Genomic DNA, 11,889 nt, shown 5'->3' with positions numbered 1-11,889 from the left:
TCGGCCTGATGTCAATCATTTCAATATCTGCTCGATCTCCGTCTATGCTGGGTTTCTCCAAGAACTCAACTGGCACCAACCCCAAGGTTTCTGTCTCTCCCGAGGTGGCGAGCTTGGCGAGAGCATCTGCGTTGGCGTTCTGCTCCCGAGGTATCTGTTCGATCAACCCTTGCCCAAACGCAGACAGTTCGGATTTTACCTTAGCCAAATAGGAGGCCATCTTGGGACCCCGCGCCTGATACTCGCCTAGAACCTGATTCACCACGAGCTGGGAGTCGCTGAAGCATTGGACAGAGCTTGCCTTTAGCTCACTAGCTATCCTAAGTCCAGCTAACAAGGCTTCGTACTCTGCCTCGTTGTTAGACGCCTTGAACCCGAACCTCAGCGCCGAGTGGAATCTATGCCCCTCTGGGGATATCAGAATGATTCCGGCCCCGGAGCCGTTCTCGTTGGATGAGCCATCAACGAAGATCTTCCACGATGAACTTGAGGAGGCGACCTGAGGTGAGTCTTCTGATGGGATCTCATGGAATCCCGCGCATTCTGCCACGAAGTCGGCCAAGGCTTGACTTTTTATGGTAGTTCGGGGAGTATAGAAAATCTCGAACTGACTGAGTTTGACCGCCCACTTCAGCAAGCGTCCCGAGGCTTCAGGCTTTTGCAAAACCTGCCTTAAAGGCTGATCGGTCATGACGTGTACAGAGTGGGACTGGAAGTATGGTCTGAGTTTTCGCGAGGCCGTGATTAGGCAGAACGCCAGTTTTTCCATCAATGGGTACCTTGACTCAGCTCCGAGGAGTCTCTTGCTGATGTAATAAACCGGTTTCTGAGCCTGGTCCTCTTCTCGCACCAGAACAGCACTAGTTGCGTCCTCAGTGACGGCCATGTAGAGGAAAAGAGGTTCTCCTACCTTGGGCTTCGACAGCATAGGCGGCTCAGCCAGGTGCATTTTTAGGTCGAGGAATGCGCTTTCATACTCTACTGTCCATTCGAACTTCTTGTTTCCCCGGAGCAGGTTGTAGAAGGGCAAACACTTGTCGGTCGATTTGGAAATGAACCAGTTCAGTGCTGCCACTCTTCCTGTGAGGCCTTGGACATCTTTCCGCGACCTGGGGGAAGGAAGCTCGAGCAGTGACCTGATCTTGTCGGGGTTTGCCTCGATTCCTCGGGTATTGACTATGAAACCCAAGAATTTCCCCGATGCGACACCGAAAGTGCACTTCTGAGGATTGAGCCTCATGCCATATTCTCGTAGTATGTTAAAGCATTCTTCCAGATCGGTGACGTGGTTGCTGGCAATCTTTGACTTGACAAGCATATCATCGACGTACACTTCCATGTTTTTCCCGATCTGGTCCGCGAACATTCTATTTACCAGCCTTTGGTAGGTAGCCCCGGCATTCTTAAGACCGAACGACATGACCTTATAGCAATAGACATTAGTCGGGGTCATGAAGCTGGTATGATCCTGGTCTGCTGGATTCATCGCGATCTGATTGTAGCCCGAGTACGCGTCCATGAAGGACATGAGCTCGTGCCCCGCCGTGGCATCCACCAGTTGATCGATCCTCGGTAATGGAAAGCAATCCTTGGGGCAAGCTTTATTCAGGTCGGAAAAGTCGATACAGGTCCGCCACTTCCCATTGGGCTTTGGAACTAACACGGGATTGGCAACCCAAATGGGAAATCTGGCTTCGCGGATAAAGTCACATTTTTTGAGCCGGGCTACTTCTTCTTCAAGGGCTTCGGCTCGGGTTGTCCCTAAACGCCTCTGCTTTTGAGACTTGGCAGGGACGCTTTTGTCTAGGTGGAGCGTGTGGATGATTACGCTCGGACTGATCCCTATCATGTCCTCGTGCGACCATGCGAATACCTCCAGGTTTTTCCGCAGAAACGCAATCAGTTCCGCCTTTCTTCTATCGCAGAGGTTTTTTCCGAGCTTAACCGTCCGTGACGGGTTTTGTTCATCGATGCCTACCTCCTCGAGCTCTTCAATAGCTTGGAGCTCGGACCTGTCCTCGCCTACTCGGGGGTCAATGTCCTCACTTAGGGCGAGCTCTTCGTCTTCGGAAACCCGAGGTTTTTCAATCTCAGGAGCCGCCTTGGGTCCCTGAGATTCCTCTTCATCCTGAATGGCCATCGTCACCTGCCCGGGTTTAGATTTTCCCTTCATGGAAATGCTATAGCATTCCCTGGCAGCGAGCTGATCGCCCTTGATAGTACAGACCCCTGTTGAAGTAGGGAACTTCATGGCGAGGTGCCGGACGGACGTGATAGCTTCGAAAGCAACGAGCGCAGGTCGGCCCAAAATTGCATTGTAGGCAGCGGAGCAGTCAATGACTACTAATTCGAGTAGTTTGGACACTGTTCGGGACTCGTCTCCTAGGGTGATCACCAGCTCAATCGTTCCTATCGCTGCTGACCCTTCTCCTGAAAAACCATATAGCATCATCGAGGTTGCCTTCAGCTCGGAGACGGTCAGACCCATTTTTTCTAAGGTGGACCGGAATAGGAGGTTCACCGAGCTCCCATTGTCCACTAACACTCTCCTTACTCTCCGGTTGGCGAGCTGGACTGCTACGACCAAGGGATCGTTATGAGGGAATTGGACATGGCTCGCGTCTTCCTCTGTGAAAGTGATCGGTTGTTTCTCTAATCTTTGTTGTTTTGATTGACGCTGTTCCGGGACGAACTCCGCTCCATTGTGGGCCTTCAACTCATTCACATACCTCTTCAGGGCGCCTTTGCTCGTGCCAGCCATGTGTGGTCCTCCAGAGATGGTGGAAATCTCTCCCTCGACCACGGGGGGAAGGACGTCCTGATCTACCCGAGGTCCAGGTTGACTGGCTGGGATCTTCGGAGCGGGTCGACTTGTCGAGACCCTGTTCCGCGAGTATTGCGCCAACGGACCTGCTCGGATGAGAGTCTCGATTTCATCTTTGAGGTGCCTGCAGTCGTCGGTATTGTGCCCGACGTCGTTATGAAAACAGCAGAATTTGGAAGCGTCTCTCTTTCCCTTAGGGTGTTTTATTGGCTCCGGCCTTTTCCAGGGGACTCGCGTAACGTTGGCCAGGAAAATATTCTCTCTGGTCTGGGTGAGCTCGGTATATGTTGTGAACACGGGCTTGAATTTATCCACGGACTTATTCTTCTTTTGACCGTGCTGGCTGGTTTCACCATTTCCTTTTCTTTTGCCGCCACCGGTCTGGTTACTCTGCGCGACGTCGGGAGTCGCCACTACGATCTCTGTTCCCGTCCCAGCGAGCTTCTCGAGGACCTGGCTGGTCCCCGCGGCTGAAGCTTCAGCTTCTTCCAAGTTTATCCACTCTTGGGCTCTGTTAAGGAATTCACTAACCGAGATGACCCCCCTCCTTTGAATATCCTTCCACAGATCTCCGCCTACTAGGATCCCGGTCCTCATAGCCATGAGTTTGGAGCTGTCGTCGGCGTCTCTGGCTCGAGCAGCGACATTTGCAAATCTGCTCAAGTAGGCTTTTAGCGTCTCTCCAGGTTGCTGTCTCACGTTAGCTAGGGAGTCGGCCTGGACTCGGGCGACCTGAGAGGCGCGGAATGCCCTCTTGAAGTCAGCCGAAAAGGTCTTCCAGGAGCTGATTGACTGCCTTTTGCTTTGCTTGAACCACTGCCTGGCAGGTCCAGTTAGGGTGGAAGGAAAGATCAAGCAACGAAGCTCTGGTCTGATGTTATGCATCATTAGGGTGTTGAACATCCCTAAGTGGTCAGACGGGTCTCCATCCCCGTTGAACTTTGACAAGTGAGGCATACGAAAGCCAGAAGGGTATGCTGTTGCTGCTATATTGGGGGCGAAGAGTTCCATCTCATCCCCTGAATCATATTCGTCTTTTTCTTTCTCCGACAGGAGCTTCTTCATCAGCTCCTCCATCTGAGTTAAGCGCTCTAGGGTCTTGTCCTGAGATCCTGGGTTATTCCGGGGCTGTTCACCAGCTCCGGACCCGTTGTACATATTAGGCGGGTTGTTGCCCCTCCTATCTTGAGATAGGTCATTTGGGGCATTCCCGCCGTTACGTACTTCGGATCGAACCCCAACTGAGCGGGCCTGGCTACCATCCCTAACTCGATCCTCTCTGTGAGAGTTGAGACGATCTCGAAGGTCGCCTCCCTGGGTAGTATGGTGACTTTGTGCTGAACTTAGTCGCTGTCGCAGGTCTCCTCCCGAAAGATCACTCTGTGCACTACCGGTCCAGTGACTCCTGCTGGACAGGCTCGAGGTGTGTCTTTGGCGGCTCCGACCTGATCCTTCCCCCGGCACCCTGCTGCGCCGGGAAGGCCCGGCCGATGGCGGGTCTCTCCTACTATTTCCGTAGGTCGGGATGTCTCGGACGGGCTGAGGAGACGGGTATCTGATGGGAGAAGGAGGATGCCTGACCGGAGAGGCGATCCTAGTGCCGTCCGGACGGACTAAATTTGGTGGGGGCCTCTCGGCCCTGCCAGCTTGCTGGTTTTGCGCTGGGCGAGCTGGACGAGGAACTGGACGTTCTTCGGGGACGGGCTGACGTCTCCGGATCCCCTCGGCCTTCCTTTGGGAACTTCCTCGATCTCTTCTGGGCGTCCTCGAGGAAGGCTGAGAGCTAGGGGTTGACGTCCTAACCGAACGGCTGTACTGCTGCTGTTCGGTCTGAGGCATTTCCCTGAAGTTCGCCTCTTGATGGTGTGGTGAAGGGGTGGAGTTGGCTGCAGGGAGTCTACCCGAACGGCTATACCTGGATCGATTACTCCGGCGAGACTTAGGAGCCTCGCCTTGCCTCTCTCCAACGTTACCGTTGGTTGTGAGAGGGGGTAGTCGACTCAGAATATCCTGGATTTGCTGACCTGCTGCTGCTAGCTGGTTCCTCAGCTGAGCATTCTCCATCTCCACCGCAGTGTAATAACATGGATTCGGATTAGGCGGTCGGGGCGCCGAACTACCAGTGTCGTCTTGGCCGGCCGGTTGCTTTCCTGGCCTCTGCTGGACTTCAGGAACTTGCTCATCAGGGAAGGCAACATGGCGGGCCTCCTGCCCATCATGCTGTTCTCTCTCGTTGCCATGTTTGGATCGAGTGGTCACCATAGTTGTATGTTTATGGTAGTACTAATCGGACTTGCTCTCAATGAAAGCACCAAACTGTTGACGCGGTTCTTCGGCAACAGATAATTAAGAGAAGAAGAGAAAGAGATTAGTACTAAAAGTAGAACCGTCACAGATATGAAATCTTTGGGGAAAGAACTAGGTGACTTGAGACACGTTTTTAAGTGGTTCGAAGGTTAAAATCCTTCTACTCCACTAGTCAATATTATTGATATTCTCTGGGTAATTGGTTTACAAAGTATATAGTTCTTAAAAGACTATTTTTCCCAACCCCTATCAACTCCCAGGGTCTCCATATTTATAGGAGAAGGCACCTGGAAGTTGGTAGGGAGGTCATCCCGTGACCTTACCATTTGTCATATCAAGTCTGTGATATTCATGATTAATTCCTAAACCTGACACACAAGTGTGGTCTAATCAGTATGGAAGGAGATAATGGGCCGCACGGCCCAACTCGTCCGTGGGTGTCTGAATACGCACGTTCCTGCTGCGTGTCCGAGAAGTCAGGGGGATATCGGACACGTGATGGCAGGAATATGCACGTTTATCTTGCGTGTTGACTTCCCATAGGGTCAGAGCTTCCTGAGAAGCTCGCTACCGGAGCAATCCGTAACCCGAGCTTATCCGTCTGTGGTCGCCGGATGTTATTCCCAGCTCCTGGTGCAACAAGTGCGAGCTGGAAACAGGACCCCCTCGAGCTAGAAAGGGCCCGTCCTGGAAATAGAGTCTCTGGCCTGTGGGAGCCTCGGACTAAATCATGTTTAGTCCGAGGCTCGTCCTGCTAAACAGCCCGCGTGAAAACCAGGGCGTACAGTGTTATGATTAGGTAACCGCTAAAGGACTAAAAGCTAAACCGTTCTCAAGGGTCGTTCTTTTGTTCACTCTAGCTCGAATCAAAGGTAAGAAAACTGCACCCCAAGTGTGACATGCATGGATATTCATGAGGCGTGTTGGTCGTGTAAATATGGACATGGATTGAATATAGAATGCTTAGCATATGTTGCTCACTTGTGCATGGTACTGACTCATTAGTCAAATTTGGCAAAGGTGCTAGTATCAACTGTGAAGCTGTGACTTATTAGTCAGGTTCGGCAGTGATACTGGGCACTGGTCACATTGAGCTGACTCATTAGTCAGAACGGCCTTAGCGTGTTAATGCAAGCCAACAAAGATTAGATCTGATCGACTATCAACATTTAATGACTCAAAGAGCATTAATGCCAGCCCGACCTCGAGGGTCGATGAATGAAATAAGCGCTTGGAGGCTAGTGGCTTACCTAACAGCCACTCTCCCACTTGAAACAGTGACATACTTGTCAGTCACTCAGTATGGTTTAACAGAACCTGTTGAAGGCTAGTGGCTTACCTAGCAGCCACTCTTCCATTTGAATTAGCGACTTACTTATCAGTCACTCAGTATGGTTTATCAGGACCTCATGTGATGTTCACTCATTTGCTTGAAAGCTTTATGCTCAGAGTGATTATAATGATAATCATTTGATAATGTTTATGAAAAGTGTTATGTTTTCTTGCTGGGCTTTGGCTCATGGGTGCTATGTGGTGCAGGTAAAGGAAAAGAAAAGCTCACCTAGCCTTAAGTGGAGAGCTTAGGTGGTGATGTGTACATATGCGGCCGCTTGACCACCACGGCCAAGGAGTTCTCAGAGGAACTAGGGGGTTTACCCTATTTTTGCCGCTTAGGTCAGCGGGATTGTAAATTTGAAACAGTAGTGACCACTTTGTACTGAGAACAACTTGTAAACGTTTTGTTTAGCTCTGCAGAGCAGTTTGTAATGAAAATCTCCATTTCCTTTTTATTGGTTTTATACCTTAACCTGTTAATTACACTTAGAGCATGTTTTTTACCAAAGGACTCGAGTAGCGAGTCAAATTTCTGGTCCACCATTCACCGTAACTGTTCTGGGGCAACCAGGGCGTTACACAGACCGACCACGCAAAGGAAGGGAAGAGGCCAAGACAGAACCGAGAGTCACCGCGGTACCCTTCCTTCGAATACACAGTCCCCCAGGAAGTCATTTTTGAAGAAAATAAAGACTAGCCTATATGGTGTGAGCCGTATAAGATTACCACTCCTCTAGACAGAAGAGATAAAAACAGATATTGCCTCTTCCATAAAGATCACGGTCATACGATCGCTGAATGCCACAACCTAAACAATCAGATCCAGGCCCTCATGAGAAGTGGAAGGCTAACCCAGTACATTAAGGAGGCAGGCAGACCCGACACCTCGCAGCATAACCCTGCTTCTGCCCTAACACCACAAGCAGCAGACCCCGTGTGCACAGCCTTTGTAAGCCCACAAGAACCTCTTAAGCAAGTCCCCATGATACATGGGATCGTGGAGCTCACTGAAAACCAAGAGCATGCCACCAAAATCCTTAAGAGGATGGAGGAACGGGTGAAGCGATATAGATCATTAGGCCACACGGTCAATCTTGTCACTTCAGAGGACAGAAGTTATCCAGCCTCTGCAATCACCTTCACCGACGATGACTTGCAAGGAGTGCACCTACCCCACGACGATCCTCTCGTCATTTTGCTACAGGTCGACCATTGCCAGTTGGGCAGAGTTCTAGTCGACGGGGGCAGTGGGGTTGACATCCTCTTCTGGGAAGCCTTCCAAAAGATGGGGCTAGAGGAAAATCAGATCCGGACCTCCACTACGCCCATTTTGGGATTTAACAGCCAGAGAGTGTACCCAAAGGGCGTCGTGCGGTTAACCGTGGTGGCCGCAGAGCGTACCCTGCCAGTGGACTTCCTCATTATATATTCCATCACAAGCTACAACGCCATCATGGGGAGAAATTGGATCCACAGAATGCAAGGGGTAGTCTCAACTTTGCATCAGGTGATGCGATGCCTCTCGTCCAACGGACGATACACCATCGACATAAAGGGATGTCAAAAACAGGCCAAAAAGTGTTTCTTACCTTGAAAGAAATAAACAATTCTGGCACTTCCTCCCATGATGACAATCCTGATAAATAGCACTCACAACATAACCTACCAGCATACCTCAAAGGAATCGGTCTAAAAGAAGACCAAGAAAAACCCCAAGTCACTCTCGACGACCTAGAGAAAATCTGTCTAGACGACGCTAACCCATCTAAAATAGTGTTGGTAAGTACAAAACTTTCTGAAAACGAAAAACAGACCCTAGTCCAATTTCTCAAAACTAGAGTTGGAACTTTTGCCTGGTCTCCACACGACATACCCGGAATAGACTCCTCCATCATGAGTTACAGCCTTAATATATCAAGCAGCTTCCCACTCGTCAAGCAGAAGCAGAGGAGGTTCGCTCCCGAAGTAAACCAGGTCATCCAAGAAGAGGTACAGCGGCTTTTGAGCACAGGGGCAATCGAAGAATGCCTATATCCTAGTTGGCTAGCCAACCCCGTTGTGGTCCCAAAGAAGAACGGGAAAAAGAGAGTATGCGTAGACTACACCAACCTAAATAAAGCATGTCCAAAGGATAGCTACCCTCTACCGAAAATCGATCAGATGATAGACGCCACGGCAGGGTTTGAAAGAATGAGCTTCCTCGATGCCTACTCCGGATACAATCAGATCCCAATGAAATCAGAAGATCGAATCCACACAGCTTTCATAACAGAAGGTGGATTGTATTGCTACAAAGTTATGCCCTTCGGACTAAAGAATGCAGGCGTGACGTACCAAAGGTTGATGCACAAGCTATTTTCCTCATTGCTTGGGAGAAACATGGAGGTCTATATTGACGACATGGTCGTCAAATCTAAACAAAGTTCTTCACATGTAGGCGATTTGACCGAGTGCTTCGACATTCTCGACACCTATAAAATGAAATTGAACCCCTCTAAGTGCGCCTTTGGGGTGTCCTCTGGACAGTTCTTAGGATACGTGGTCAGACAGAGAGGCATCGAGGCCAACCCAACACAGATTGCATCCCTCTCAGAAGTCAAAGAACCCAGAACCATCCGAGACATCCAGGCTCTGACGGGAAAAATTGTGGCATTAAGCCGGTTCATATCGCGCATGTCCGACCGTTGACAGCCCTTCTTGCAATGCATAAAGAAATCCACCAACACCACATGGGGAACAGAACAAAGTAAAGCATTGGAAGAGTTTAAAGCTTATTTGAGCTCTCCTCCTATATTGAGCTCCCTCGTCGCCAATGAAGATCTGTTCTTGTATCTATCTGTCTCACACTTTGCTGTGAGCTCCGTGCTCTTCCGAGAAGAGGCTAGTCATCAAAGGCCAGTGTTTTATTGCAGCAAGATGCTTCTGGACGCTAAAATTCGCTACAGCATGATGGAAAAATTGGCACCTGCACTCATCACAGCAAAGAAGAAGCTACGACAATATTTTGAAAGCCACACCATCATTGTATATATGAACTATCCACTGAAGCAAGTGTTGAGTAAACCCGATCTCTCTGGAAGGTTATCTAAATGGGAAATTGAGCTAGGGACGTATGATATACGATTCTCGCCACGAAAAGCAAAAAAAGGACAAGTACTTGCTGACTTCCTGGTCGAAATACAATCCTTCACCCCAGACACCCTGCCTGAATTGTTAGAATCAGAAGATGAATGGGTATGGACAATGCATATGGATGGGGCATCCAATTCCCAAGGAGATGGTATTGGTGTCGTGTTGGAGGCTCCCTCAGGCCTCAAAATCGAGGAAGCCATTCGTTTAGAACAGCTCGCAACAAATAATGAGGCGGAATATGAGGCTCTGGTTTATGGTTTAGAACTAGCACGAGACATAGGCATTAAACGTCTATGATAGAATAAGTGGCCGGGAATTTTGATACCAAAGCACCCCATCTGGCTAGCCTACTACAGAAAGTAACTGACTTACGAACACATTTCCACCAGTTTGAACTCGTACAAGTACCGAGGGAACAAAATCAAAAGGCCGATGCCCTCGCCAAATTAGCCTCTGCAGGGGACTGTACTCGGCAATCCTCCATATCTATAAGTCGGTCAATCAAAGCTCTAGAAGTCTACTCAACCTCGTTAGAACCCGAGTGCTGGATGGACCTAATCATTCGATACTTATCCACCTCTTAACTACCCCCTCATCCAAAAGACGCAAAGCTTCTGCACCTTCGAGCACAACGTTATTCCATAATCCATGGAACGTTATACCGTAAGTCCTTCGATGGCCCCTATCTTCGGTGTTTGCATCCATCAGAAGCTAAAAAACTGTTATAAAATATACACGAGGGAGCATGTGGAAATCACACTGGGGGTCGAAGTCTGGCACACAAGGCACTTATAGCGGGGTACTACTGGCCGTACATGATGATGGAAGCACGTGACTATGCCAAAAAATGTGATAAATGCCAACGATTTGCACCAACCATCCATCAACCCGCTCAAACTTTGCACTTAATCGTTGCACCTTGGCCTTTCGCAAAATGGGGTATGGACGTGGTAGGTGAACTGCCTAAAGCTGCTGGAGGAAAACGGTATGCTCTGGTAGCCACTGATTACTTCACTAAGTGGGTTGTGGCAGAAGTGTACGTCACGGTCAGCAAAATAGACACCATGACCTTCATATGGAAACACATCATCTGTCAATTTGGGATATCGTGGGAGATAGTCGTTGACAACGGAACCCCGTTCCAAAATGCCAAAGTACAAGAACTATGTGACACATACAATATCAAGTTGAGTTTTGCCTCTGTCACTTACCCGCAAGGCAATGGCCAAGCAGAAGCTTCCAACAAAGTTATTTTTGCCAACATTAAGAAGAACTTGGAAGATAAAAAAGGAGCATGGCCAGAGGAACTACCGAAGGTGTTATGGGCATACAGGACAACAAAAAGGTCCTCTACGGGTGAATCTCCCTACGCCATGGTATATGGAACAGAAGCTATCATCCCGACAGAAGTGGGCCTGCCTATACTTCGAACAGAGATCGCCTCTGATCAAACCATGAACAACATTCAACTAGTGCACAACCTAGACCTTCAGGAAGAGGTACGTACGATAGCACAATTACGACGGGAAAATTATCAAAAGGTTGCAGAACGCTACTACAACAAAAGAGTTCACTCGCACACATTTCAGAAAGGTGATTGGGTTCCGCGCAAGGTCACCGGCAACAAAAAGAAGCTAGAACCAAACTGGGAAGGGCCTTTTGAAATCATAGAAGTACTAGGCAGAGGGTCTTATACTCTTAAGAATGTATGTAGTGGAAAGATCGTACCTCGTACTTGGAATTCAATGTCTTTGAAACAATATTATTGTTAATTGTTGTACTGTGCAATTCAAAAGTAATACAACAACTTTCCTTTTTCACATTATTTTGAGTATATCTTGCACGTTCAATTTTTGCTGACATGATTTTGCATAAGGATTCCTTACTATGACAACACACTAAGACAAACATGTGACAACTGTCACTTCACTCGAACGATGCTATCAAATATATACTTTAATATATCCCCACCTACCCATATTAAAAACAACATTATTCACGTGCACTTAAAACCACCTACCACTCTGACTATAAATAAGTGACTATCTGAGCGCTTGTGGTTATCAGTTTACCATCATTTTAAACATCCTATAACAATACACCATAAGCCTTTGGTCCCAATACAACCATTTTCCACGCCTAAGTGATCATTTAAAACAAAGAAGATGTTTACCAACAAGCGAAAAATAATGCATGGTGAGATGCAGCATCTCGCCTCACTCATCGGCACAAGGTAGAACCTCAATGGGTGGCGGCAGCAAGGCCACTACACATAATCTGCGTACACAATC

Source organism: Humulus lupulus, chromosome X (genome assembly GCF_963169125.1).
Source record: "Humulus lupulus chromosome X, drHumLupu1.1, whole genome shotgun sequence".
Lineage (NCBI taxonomy): Eukaryota > Viridiplantae > Streptophyta > Magnoliopsida > Rosales > Cannabaceae > Humulus > Humulus lupulus.
This window is presented reverse-complemented; position numbering follows the sequence as displayed.